Source organism: Aulostomus chinensis, chromosome 10, assembly GCF_037954235.1.
Source record: "Aulostomus chinensis isolate RoL2024-O1b breed Wild chromosome 10, RoL_Achi_v1.0, whole genome shotgun sequence".
Taxonomy (NCBI): domain Eukaryota; kingdom Metazoa; phylum Chordata; class Actinopteri; order Syngnathiformes; family Aulostomidae; genus Aulostomus; species Aulostomus chinensis.
This window is the reverse complement of record NC_141329.1, coordinates 10064444-10077980: the sequence shown is the minus strand read 5'-3', so window position 1 is coordinate 10077980 and position 13537 is coordinate 10064444. Positions and strand designations below refer to the sequence as shown.

At 43.4% G+C, this 13537-nt stretch overlaps 1 long non-coding RNA gene across 1 annotated transcript in view; it reads right to left on the bottom strand.

The window, feature by feature from the left end:
• Window positions 1–9617: 9617 nt before the first annotated feature.
• Window positions 9618–13537, bottom strand: part of LOC147254356 (uncharacterized) — a 143365-nt gene continuing 139445 nt past the window's right edge. The window contains exon 4 of the long non-coding RNA XR_015118036.1: window positions 9618–10186. This is a non-coding gene — a long non-coding RNA (uncharacterized LOC147254356). The remainder of the gene's footprint in view (window positions 10187–13537) is intronic.

Sequence of the window (13537 nt, the reverse complement as noted above, 5' to 3'; positions counted from 1 at the left end):
TCCTGCTGAGGGGGGATTACTGTAAGAGGCGTGTAGTAACTGCCGGAACATACGTGGTCAACATACACACCACACGAGGAGCGCAGCAGTCAAGAACTGCTGGGGAGAGAAAGAGATTTAAGTTAAGATGAGCATCTGCCAGACCAGGGGCCAAAAAATGAACCAAGCACCGGAGCTTCAGAGGAGAAGCTTCAATTGACCTCACTTGTCTTAACCCCCCGTTGCAATTTGTAGTAGCTATCTGCATAATGACATGGGACAGTGATAAACTATTTCGCTATCTCAGTTCTGTTATTATTATTACTATTATGTAGCGGGACACGTTCAGGTTTTACGCAGTTTTCAGAGAGAGGAGACACTTATGAAGTCTTGATTACGCATAAATTCCTAAGTTAGGGTCCATGACAATCAGACAGTTATAGAATACTGTGTAAAATAATCATGTAGCTATTGAAGGAAGTGAAAAGAGACAGTGTTAAACTGACCAGTGAGAATAAGCCCCTGAATTTCTCTGTGATTTCTGACTTTGTCTCATTTCCAGCAGGTGACGTGAACCACGACTCACTTGTACATGGTGCTGGTGAACATCAAGGATATCTTGAACGTGGAAAGCGAAAAGGAAATGTTTTTTAATGCAGTTACGACAGAGATAGAATGACCTACATTGCTACAGGCCAATGCGTTACCTTCATAAAGCTGCCGACTTGCATCGGGACTAGATGCGTATAAGTTAGAGGATGAGTCAAAACTGGCAGACTTATCACTGAACAGAGCATTCCAGGTCAAGCCTCCACTTATGTTTACTTTGCCAAGTAAGAAGAAAAACTGGAGAGGAAAACTCTCAAGAGACTGGAGAGGAGATAACCTCCGTCCCAGCCCACACACACACACACACACACACACAGCTAACACAGTGTTCTGTGGAGGTGGGTGTAGATTCATCAGAAATTTGGACTGTGATTGCACCAAAATACACCATCCTAAACCGGTGTGTAGTGTCCCTGATTGAGGTCCAGCTAGAATGTCACCTTCATCCAATGTTGGTAATTGTTTCCTCTACAGGAAAACAAACTGTTCAGACTAACTTCAGGGGTGGAAAGATGACTTTCTTACAGGTATCCACCTTTTTACCTCACATGGCTCCATTTCAGTAAAGTATGAACGACAAACTCTTGCAAACTGTTGGTCAGTTGTTATCGCTGCCAGTCTAAAGTCAATCAAATGTCAAAACTGGCTAGCTAGAACCATCAAATGTGCAACACTTGGATCTCTGCCAAGGTCAAAAGCAAACTCTTCTTCAGATTCCATCCACTTACATTTTGCTCCTTAACCTAATCAAGGTCTGCGCTAAATCAATTCATCGATCAATATTATCGCAGTAAAGATGCTTGAATGTCTCTCCAGAAAACTCCTTTTTCAATGTTTAAGAAAGTCCAAAAAAAGTCCCTGGTATTTCAAATTCTTCTTTGGCAAATGTTTTACTCCTCCCTGAAGTTTCATAAAACTCAGCTTGGTAATAATCTTCAAAAGCAAGCAAACAAACCACCCAAGGGCAAAGAAAACATGACCTCTTCGGCAGAGGACTTATTCAGATTCAGACTAAAAACTAATAATGAATCTTTTAGGCTCCCGATGGTATGGAAAGCCAGTTTTGCTGCTATTGCATCCAGACATTACCCTTCAGGTGAGGAACAAACTCGACAAATGTATGAAATGCACAGCTGGATCAACAGCATGCCTACTACGCTTGCGTTTAGTCCAAATGAGACCTTTTTTTCCAGCAAGGAGGAACATTTTGTCATTTGCAATTTTCCTCTGCAGGTTTTCCCCCTCGACATCAGACCCTAACAGCTCTATGGCTCTCTGACTTTAATGGAAGAAATGGAGAGGAAAAACATCAACTTTAATTTGCCATTCAGGCTGTCTAACATAACCTCAGCCAAATCTGTGAGCCCCGACCGTTTCCCCCTGCCCCGGCGTTCACTCCCAGCCTCCTCCTAAATACGGCTCAGTATCATTCAGTAAATCCACATTAAAGCCAGTTTAGACTCGTCTCCGCTTCAAGCAGGAACTTGACAATTTGAATTAAATCATCGCCTCCCATTTTCACTCCCTCTCCTGATATCTTTGTTTGATTCTTTTTTTTGGGAGTGTGTTTATTAGTTTCCACAGGCCCCCCACCAGCTTTTCACTACGGGTTTGATAATCTGCTTAAAAACCTCTGGTCTGTGGCATCTTTGCAGAGCGATGAACCATAGCCAAACGCACCGAGACAGGGGAGAACGGGACCAAGGGAGAGAGTAACGGGGTGTCTGAAATGAATCTGGATTTTTGCTGGGGGTTTAAGAGAGGAGAGGAGAGGGGAGGGGTGGATTTACATTTAAATATATCTCACTCACAGGATTTGGCAGGTTGTTCCCATGGCAACAGTTGCCCATCTTCAGATTGTCTGTGTGTGTGTGTGTGTGTGTGTGTGTGTGTGTGTGTGTGTGTGTGTGAGGATTTCTTATTGTACTCGGTGTGAGATGTGACCTCTAAGCTCGACACCTTTAGCCGGTTAGTTTCGCTGCAGAGGCTGGGGCCAAACAGTCGCGCTGGTCTCAGAGGAGATTTCAGAGGTCTGTTTTGAAATAATTACTCCTAGGAATTACAACCATCACTTTTAATTATACCTGTCAAATATCTGGAATTTATCTGGGAAAGTTTCTTAAACAAATGCATGATCATATGTTCCAATGTTGGGATTTGTAATTAACCCTTTTTTTTGGCGCCTAAGCTTATCCAAAACTTCTCTCTTGATATGTCAGATCAGAAAACTGTGTCATTTTTCTAACAATCATGTACATTTTGAAGGTAATGTTGTGGCGCCGTTCCTTGTTATTAAATTAATGAAAAGGAAATTAAGGAGACATACTGCAGGTCTAAAGCAAAACACCCGGATGTCTGGGAACCGACGTCTCACAGTGTGGGCAAACAAAAAATGTGAAATGTGATCACGCTCAAACAATTCCCCTAATTTAAATATCATATTTGGAGCAGATTTTACACTCCAACAATAACAATCCAATCCAGCAGATGTTGGAGCATGTAACATAAAATGACCTGGAGTATTCATAAACCTGACTGAAAGGACTAAACCAGCCGTGCGCTGATCATTTCAGTCCTGATGCCTCTTAAGCCCACGGCTGCAAAATCATAAGCAATGAGGGCGGGAGCGGGTGAGGGGCCGAGCTGTTGGGAGTTCTGATAAAAGCCTCATGCACAAGCTAAATGGATTACTTCCCCTCAAATTGAGAGATCATTGGGTGCCATGAAAGTGGGATCCCATGCTGGTTTGCGGGCCAGTGTGGTGCATTGAGCAGTGGGGTGCATTGAGCAGTGGGTGCAGGTGCGTGGTTGGGAGTAGAGTGGGAGGCAGGGAGCAACCTGACAGAATATCTCAGACAGAGGAGAAGCTCATAGCGCTGACGCTGATTGAAAAATCCACAGATCCGCCCGTCTCCATCTGCTGTATGGGTGCAGCTGTGGTGGCGCATGTTAAAAAGACTGGTGAAGCATTGGGGTGGAATGTGTATGCGTGTGTGTGTGTGTGTGTGTGTGTGTGTGTGTGTGTGTGTGTGTGTGTGTGTGTGTGTGTGTGTGTGTGTGTGTGTGTGTGCATTTGCCAGTCTGCATGAGCTCAAGCATCAATGCCGGATGGTAACAGACTTAGTATTGCATTGCAGTAATCTCAGAACTTTCTCCAGTGAAAAGAAGTAATGCAGCAGATGGTTGTGTCAACTGTAGTTTCAGAAATGAAAAATGAGTTGTGACTTCAGTTATCATTGCCTCTGAATGCCAAGCTGGAGACTGAACGATCCAGAAACTATATACTCAACTCCTTCTCTCTGGGATATAGACTTTGCATTGTGAACAAATGATCTTAATCTCTGATAGGGAAAAACTACTTCCACTATTTCTGTTTCATGGAAAGACAAAAATCATGGGACCTTAGTTTTTAGCTGTCATTCACAGGTGAGGAAACTGCTATGTATATATTTGACAATTCATCTGATGAAACTTTTAGAATGGTCAATAAGTATATAATCCATTGAAAATAAAAGTTAAATCTGTGGTACATTTTCATTTAAATGGATGTGGAGTGTTGAGTTTGTGGCAATATTCCAGTGTTGACAAGAAGATACGTTCCAGAGGATTCCGTCAGTCGGGGCGGCTACTTCCTGTTAGCCTTCCACTGACTTGAATGTGGCTGAATGTGAATTTAGTTGTGCAGCTCCTCTAGACTTTCCAAATGTTATCAGACCGAATAGGTGAAATTCTGTTAAAGAAATGAGGGATTTTATAGGTGAGGGTGTCTGATGATCAAAACAATTAATCCACCCTTTCACAATGCCACAACAGTAAGACAAGAGTGAGGGTTGGAGGAGTCTAACAAAATGTTCCACACTATCGCTTTAATGTGTGAAAACAAGACTATACATTTCATTTCCATATTTTTTTCGTGAAGAAATAATTACATGATTTAAGTGATTTAGAGGCTAAATGCCTTAATTTTTTAATTATGAAGCGCTTGGTACAGAAAATATGTTGTTATCCTTTTAAATTGCATCCAGCATTTCAAGCAAATGCATGAGCCTTTGTCATTTATTAAAGGATAATATCTTTTTTTGTCTTATCTCATCATTTTTAACATAGTTTGACTTATCCATCCATCCATCGTCATCTTCCGCTTATTCCTTACTAGTAAAGGTCACGGGGGGCTGGAGCCTATCCCAGCATCTACGGGCGAGAGGCAGGGTTCACCCTGGACAGGTCGCCAGTCCATCGCAGGGCCAACACATAGAGACAGACAACCTTTCACACTCACAGTCACACCTACGGTCAATTTAGAGTATCAATCAGCCTCGTCCCCTCTTGATGTCTTTGGACTGTGGGAGGAAGCCGGAGTACCTGGAGAGAACCCACGCAGGCACAGGGAGAACATGGAGACTCCACACAGAAAGATCCCGCGCCCGAGCCGGGACTCGAACCCGGAACCTTCTTGGTGTGAGGCCACAGTGCTGACCACTGCACCACCGTGCAGCCCAGTTTGACTTATCAATAAACAAAATGATTACAGTGCACTTCCTGAAAATGTACAGTACTAAAACTTAATAGATATACTCATATATATTCATTTCCTCTCAATGAGACCTAATATGGATATGCACACTCTACAATACACAATCAGTCCATTTCCTACCAAACAGCCCATCATCATCTGACCAGGCTGAGGTCTCTGTTACTTAATCCAACCCAGGTGATTGACAGCTGTAGGGACACAGAAACAATAGTCCTCCAGATAAAGTGTGTATGTCTTTAAGGGTCGTGGGGTCATATGGAGGGCCACCTGTGCAGGCTGGGTGTGCCATTTTAGTGGCCCAGCTCCCACATGCACAGGCTGCGGCACACAATGACATGGTTCCCTTCCTCGCTGGAATGGCAGCAGACAGCGGTAAATTAAAAAGCTCTTTTCCTAATAATTAGCCCCTTGGTGGGGGCGACCTTTGTTCCTCCCGCAGCAGGAGAAGCACACAGGTAATTAATGCTCCCACAACCCCACCCTCTCCTCCTCATCGTGACACACACATACCCTGCCCTGCGGGGCGAGGGCTGCACGGGCCAATGGGTCCCCCCCCTTCGAAAATGATACCCTGCCCTCCGTGCATCCTTCAGGGCATCCTGGCTGGGCATCCATGGGCAATGGCAAGGAAAGTGTGCATGCATGTGCTGAGAGAAACCAAAATTAGGGGGTGTCTGCTATTGTGGTGTGTGTTTTTGTGAGTGTGTGTACTATAACTGTTCATGTGTTCACAAGCGTTTGTGTCTGTTTCTGCTTGTGTCCATATGGTTTGTGAACGCATATAGAAATAGTCTCATACAAATCTATTCAAGCATGCATCCATATGGGCTGTGTATGTGTGTGTGCGTGTGTGTGTGTGCGTGCGTGTGTGCGTGCGTGTGTGTGCGTGCGTGTGTGTGGTTTTTTTTGGGGGGGGGGGTGTTTGTGTGTGTAATGGTGGGTTCTGTGCTGTCAGAATAGCTGTGTAATGGTGCATGCTCCCTTTTGATAAGTCTTACAGTTGTGACCGCGGCTCCGTCCTCTTATCTCCAGAGGACAATGTTGCACTCAGAGCAGCTGCCACCACAAGCACAACACTCACAACCACACACACACACACACACACACACACACACGCTCCTGCCGCTTCACAGGCACCCATTCATCTCCCCACGCTCAACTTCACATAGACATTCAGACACACCGACTTTTTTTACAAGCATAGAAAAGTGCACACACATTCCCATAAGTTAGCATGAGAACACACGGCCCAGTGAGCTGGTGCAACAAACACACATGAGCACTCAATCCCAGAGTGCACGCCATCATCATCGTCAGTCTAAACAACTTAGTTCTTATCTCTCCAACTCTTTCTCACTTCAAATTACTGCATCATTATCTGGCACTCACCTCCTTAAACGGTAATAATTGATAAAATGAGATTGATTACGCATGCTATTATTGCAGGATAATTGTCTTGATAATGAGCAGATTGGCTGCTAATTGCTGAACAGATAATACGATTTGAATTTGCCTCCGGTGAAAAACAGAGAAGGCGCAGATATTGCTCTCGGTGAAAACTATCAAACGGCGGAAAAAAAAAAAAAGTTTGTGTGTGTGTGTGTGTGTGTGTGTGTGTGTGTGTGTGTGTGTTGGGGAGGGGGGTGTTACAGATATTTATTCTAGATTACTCATCCACCTTCCAAACTGTGAAGCTCTGTGTGTTGTGGCTCACAGTCATAAATGTATATTACATTACACACAGAGGTTCAATAAAGTTGTTTTTTAGTTGGCTTCGTTTCAGACTTGCCACTGGCAAGTGTCCTTTGTTGTAACTTGAACCAGCCCTTCCCCTCTTTCATAGCAGAAAAAGCCTTTGTAAAATTGATAATAGAGCTATTCCTTTAATACTGTAACCTGCTGTGCTGAGTGGTACCTCCAAGTTATAAAATTCTACCTCCATCCTCTCACCGGTCGTCCTCTCCATTCCCTATAGTGTGTTCATGAGTTTCTTGGAAGTGGGAAACCTCTGGGGAGGGAAGGTGAATTGTCCCGCTGGAAACTTAATGTTGATAGGGTTGTCGAATAATGTCGCCCTTTTTGTTTTCTAGCTTCTTCACATTACTTTACATAACTATCAAACTGACCAGAGATATTGAGCTGCTAAACTCTTCATCATCCCTCTGAAGGTTTACATGGCTGATGAAGATCAATCCCTTTTCTGTATTCTGACAGCAGTGGATTTTGTTGAGGTGACTTTCGGCTCTAACTATTAAAGATACTTAGATTTCAGTCCCAGTGGTCATTTATGCCAAATCTGAAAAAAGTTCCCGTCGAACAGAAAAAAAATAAAAAGGGGGTAATTTTTACAACAGTTATAGGACAAAAGTTACTCGGGTCTAACAAAGCATTTCATTTTGCTTGTTTGTTGTTCTGTTGTGAATGCTCTTACTGGGGAAGTGGTGCATATCCGACATGGAACATTCCCGTTTCTCGGCTTCCTTAACATACAATAATTATCAGAACAAATTGTACTCATAAAATCACTGATCAAAACCATTATGAGTTTGTAAAGCTGGCAAATCTCAGCACCATCTGAACAACTCCCCATACTCTGCTGATTGGCTTGCTTCGTTTAGCTTTTTTCTCTCCATACTAATATAGCCGAGATGAAACTGAGCCTGTGAGATTTAGGCAGGCTTTAAGAGGCTAAATTTAGCTTTAACTTCCCCCTAAACTGATGATCACTTCGTTCCCAGAAACTTTGTGTTTTTTGCATGTCTCAAAAAAGCAAGTGTCCTAACTTAGACTTCAGTGAATTAATCCCCATGCAGTTTCCTGTCTCTGCCTCTTTCTTTTCCTGTCCCTCCAGTGGAAGGTGTCTTTCAGCGTCCCTGTCAATACGCTGGCCATCAATGGCCCTCTGTCCTGTCCTCTGCCTGGGCCTCTGTTTGCCTTAGGGCTTCCCCATTGCTCCCAGCAGCCTCCCTTTGTGTGTGGGAGAATTGCAGGCAAAGAAAGCAAAGATGACGGAGGTGGGGGAAGAGTTTTAGTAAACAGTAGCTTGTCACATCTCAGCGGGTGATGCTACAGCCATTGCCTCCTCTGCTGCCACCGGGGAGATCTTTAATCGCCAGGGCGTCTTAAAGAGCTAATAAGACAAAGGAGGGTTTTGTGCTGTCCCTGCAGAGCGGGTTGGACATTGACAAATAACTGTGAGAACATAGGGATGTTTGGGCTGTCTGAGAGGGGGATCTGTTATGGTCAAGAGCTGTCTGATTAATGTCCTCTCATACACTGTACCGACAGATGGGCCGGCTAGTCGCTCCTGCTGAGAACCCTTTGGATGGGAGTCACCTATAGAGCAAGCTTAAGGGCCCGTCACACCCTGTTGTGGTATCAGGCAGGTGTCAACTCTTTCTTTGCCACAGAACTTTTGGAAATAGGACAGTTAAAAGTGCTCACTCCAGGTTTATAAGTAAAACCGGATAATTTAGGTTGCTCAGAGCTCATCAGAGTATAAGGAGAAGATGTCAGATGCCCTATTCTTGATTCCTGGCATGTTCCCAGACACCGGGCCACTGTAGCCAACACAAGTCTCTGCTGTCATTAACCTACATCGCTCTAAATTACCTCCTATTCCCAATGAGAGGGTGGATGGGGGGGTGCAGGAGAAAGAAAGAAAGCAGAGGACAAAGAGGAGGGAAAAAGGTAGAAGAAGTAATGTTGGCAGGAAATCCAGGAGGTGCCGGCAGGAGAAAGGAGCACAGGATGGATGAGGACAGTTATAGAAGCTGACAAGGAAGAAAAAAAAGGAATGAATGAGAGAGGTAATGCCTAAACCATTAGGAAATGAAAACCCAGTATTAAACTTTGTCATATTTTGTCACCGGATCCTGCATTAAAAGTGAAAAGTATGATTTATTGGTGTTGTGTTTTCAGCATGAAAACATAATTCATTGGACGGTAAATACTGGGACGACCCGTGTGTCGTTTTCACGACATTCTGGAGTTCTGGCTTTTAATGAAAATGCTGGAGGGAAACAGAGACAGTGTGTTCTTTTGTACGTTTCACTTCGGTGGTTTTGCTGTGTGTGTGTGTGTGTGTGTGTGTGTGTGTGTGTGTGTGTGTGTGTGTGTGTGTGTGTGTGTGTGTGTGTGTGAGTGTAAGCTCTGTCATGTTTTTATCAAGTGTAATTATTGTAGTAATGTGGTAGTGATGTTCTGACTGTGCACGGTTGTGGTTGCGCAACACACAAACACAGGCACGCACACGCACTTACACACACACACACACACACACACACACACACACACACACACACACACACACACACAGGAGAGGCATACAGATAGAGTTGACTGAAAAGAAAAACACACTTACACACTCCACTGCCTCAATTATCAAGCAGAAAGGAACGAAAATGATTATTGAATTTCAAGACCAGTGCAACTGAGGCAACCTAATAAGTAATGGCCGTGTAGTGCAAATTGATTACGGTAAAGAAACGGCCGTGTAATTGAAAAACAACAGTAATCACACAATATGAAAATGATGAAACAAAAGAGGGCCTGTTAAAAAGAAAAAGGAGTGACAGTTAAGGGGAGGAGTGATGTGATTGGCAGCTACTGATAGGTAATGAATGACCCAGACACCAGAAGCCTGAGGGCAAATGGGCGGAGACAAGAGTTTCCTCAGGTATTGTTGCAAGTAAAAGGTGGAGGGGAAAGATTTCAACCGTGACAGGGGTCACACACTCCTGTCTACTCGTCCATATACTCGCACAGAAAATGTTTACACACTTGACTAAACATGACAACAATGCAATAAGAGCTATATCCGCAATTTAAAAAAAAGCATTTAAGTTACGGTCAGCATGTTAGCATGCATCTGTTGGAGTTAAAAAAAAAACCCAAAACACTTCTGTACCCAAGCAGAGAATAACAGAGGATCTGCCGAACAGCAATCAGAATTCAGCTGAATTTCTGTTCAATCCTGCCGGTGACTGTTATTCTTCACTGAACTCCAGAAACACCCGCCAACAGCCGGTCTGCTGTGATGGAGGCAACAATGGTCTGCAGGAGCTGTGAGGGGAGAGAGAGAGAGAGAGATGCCGATGACGCACGCTCTCCACCACCGCTCAATAATGCTATCGTTCATTATTGTGATTGCTTACATCATTATTGAAGTTATAGATGTTTTGTTCTGTAGTGGAAAACATTGCAAGTTGCTGTAGAGTGACATTATACCAGCTTGTACCACAAGTGAGTTACATTACAAATCTGCAAATATAGGATGTGACGTCCCTTGTTAGTGTTGCTACATACGGCACAGCTTTTCCATAGTGCTGAGGGCTTTCACTGAAATGGAATATAAGTTACATTTAAATAGAATGTAAACAGTTATCACAATCTGATGGCAGGGAACATGACGTCTGCGGCGTGAACACGACCGCAGTGTTCATTTCAAAGCACGTTGGAGGGATTCACAGACAGAGTGCACCTAGACATAACACACGGCTGTTTGCTCATGCTAATCCGAAACCTGATATTCAAACTTTTTTTTTTAGTTTTTTTTTTTAAACATGTCCTCAACTATTTGGGAGTGTGTTTGCTGCTGGCCTCACATCAACACTCCGCTAAATGTGTTATGAAGAACATGTCTGTGAGAGCTTTGAGAGCCAAGGATGTCTTCAAACGAGCAAACACCAACTCTGGAGGATAACTCCATATCCTTACATCTCCTTCCATCCAAACAAGATCTTTCAAAACATCTCTTCATCCACATCCTTTCTGCCTCTCTCTTGCTTCATACTTCACTCGGGATGCAAATGAAAAACAGCCGCTTCTAATGTTACACTGAAGTCCTCTCAGCCCTCCCTGCTGGCGTTTTGTTCAAGGATAGCAAAAGAGCTCAGCAAGACAACATTTCTGGCTAATATTCGGTAGTTGGCTCACGCTGAGGGTTTGGAGACAATTTGTGTTGTGCTAAGGGGTAGCGGGCCAGATTTCTGCAGTTCAAACGATGGTAGAACAAGACCAGAGAATTGGTAAAATGGCATCTTTTCGCATTTACTCATAACCCTCAGAACATATGTTGATTGAGCCATAAAAAATAGAAGGAGGCTATCCTCTTAGATGTTTATAAGGAAACAGATGCCTTTGTTTCACAAGCACTCCCATAGCATCGGCATTAAGGTTCATCCGACAAGAACGGTTCTATTTTTACATTCCTTTGCGCAAAGCCAGATAATTTCTATGCCCGTATGTTTTTTTGGTTTTTTTGTTGATGCAACAACACTGGAACACCTCAAGTGTACTTATACACATTCACCAAAAAAATCCACTGAGATTTCGTTGCTCAAAAATGACAGTCACCTGTCACAAATATTATTCAATCATTCATTCAAACTGCTCCTTTCTGCCTTTAGCATTTCCCAACAATAGGAACTTCTAAAATATTGGCACAAATATCCACTGGGATTTGAGAACGAAAGAGAAAAAAAAGTAGTGGTCAAAGGTCAAGATAACTGCAACTCAACCAAGCGCTGTGAATCACTCGTTCTGGCCAGTTAATGAATTAGTAAGGCACATAGGCGGAGGCATATGCAAAGTTTGTGTAGGGGTTCTTCACAAGGGGTCATTTGTTGAGGTCTTTTAAAGAAATGAGGAGCTGGGGGTGGGAGATTTGTTTTTGATAGGACATTGTTGGACAGCAGAACTCATGAATCACCGCTACTATATGAACTCCAACTGCCACATTTGGTCACAAGATGAGGACAAGGCTGGACAGACAGAAACATGAAACACTTTATAAGAACCCCAGACTTTGAAGGAGCAGAGGGAGGAGAGGCAACAACTGGCAGCTTGTGTGATTGAGAGGTGTGGTAGAAGCAGGGTGAGAGGGGGGGTGACTGATGAAAACTCTGAGTTACAGGCCCTTGGAGGAGGACAGGACACCTCACTTCATCTCTCTCTCTCTCTGTCTCACACACACACACACACCCATCTTTGTCAGTCCCCACTTCCTGAGAACAACCTTGACACTCTTTGATCCCACACACACCCTAAAATTACTCTTTAGTCTGACATCTATGTCTTTTCACCAACTGACCCTGGACTAACCCCGATCCAGAGTTTGTCAAACCCTTTTCCATCATTGTCATGATATCTTATTTAAATTGCTCATCATGGTACGCTTTGTAGCTGTGATGAATTAGTTTCACTCTCAGAACTTTAATTGGTGTTCCAAACAGCCCAACTGGAAGTCCGGGTCAGAAGCCTACTGCCATAGAGAGATGACAGATGAAATGAATGTTTTAATATATAGTTTCAGACAGTCTCCTCCTGGAAGTGCACACGTAGTGGGCTGATATTTCACCTGTTGACACACTCCATGGCAGTAGAGGGCCTTATGGCTGCAGGAGTGGAGTGTGTCTAGGTGTGGGGCCTCAAGGATTATGCTAGAAAAATACTATTATTTAGGGAAGTTGGATCATATTTTATGGAGAAAATATGTTCCTCTGATGTCCTCAGGCTACTCTGCCTCGACTCTCAGGGATGTGCACTGCGGGCTTCAGGAATGCTTGTTCCTGCTGGCGGTGAGGCATCCAGTTCCTACAGAGGCCAGTTTGATGACACAGAGTTGTGTGTCGAGGTGGTTGCATTTGCTTGTTGTCGTAAACTGCACACTGACCATTAGCTCATAAACTCATTAGCTTCCTCTATCCGCTAAACCATGGTAGCGTCACATTATTTATTATCAAACAGTAATTCATGTTTATAAAGGATTTTAAATATGACTCTGCACTACTGCTTCCAGTATGGGTGTTGGAGTACAGCTACTATGCGGCATTGCATTTTCTGTAGCTGTGAGTTAGGCAATCAAGGAACCAGCCTGCAAAACGTCAGTATGGCAGATACATTTAAAACCCCTGGGAACTTTAAAGCAGATGTTTGATATTTAAAGTACATATACACAGCAACTTGTATTTCCAGCTCTGGTTTTACCTTTTCAGTGAGCTATGTTGAACATCAGAATATATCGGTATGTCGTGATACTGTCGTATTGTGACCCAACTATCGTGACACGTATCATATCATGAGGCATTGGCAATAGCCAGCCCTACGTCACATTATTCTTTGTCGCCAAACAGAGTTCCGTGGGATGTCCAGCTCAGATGATTGGTCCAGTCCGGTTATGAGCACTTGTGGTCCGTAATCCTTCTATTGAGAACGTTGTAACAACAAATCAACTGCCACCATTTGCATACTGGCAGGGGGGACTATTTATTTGTGAGAACAATACTTTATGAATATGTTGATTTAAATTGATATGCATCAATAAATTTAAGATTTTAGTAATGGGAAATGGTTTTATAAATGCAATATATCAATCCTGGCATTGAGAAATGGTGCTAAGGGGTATGAATAACA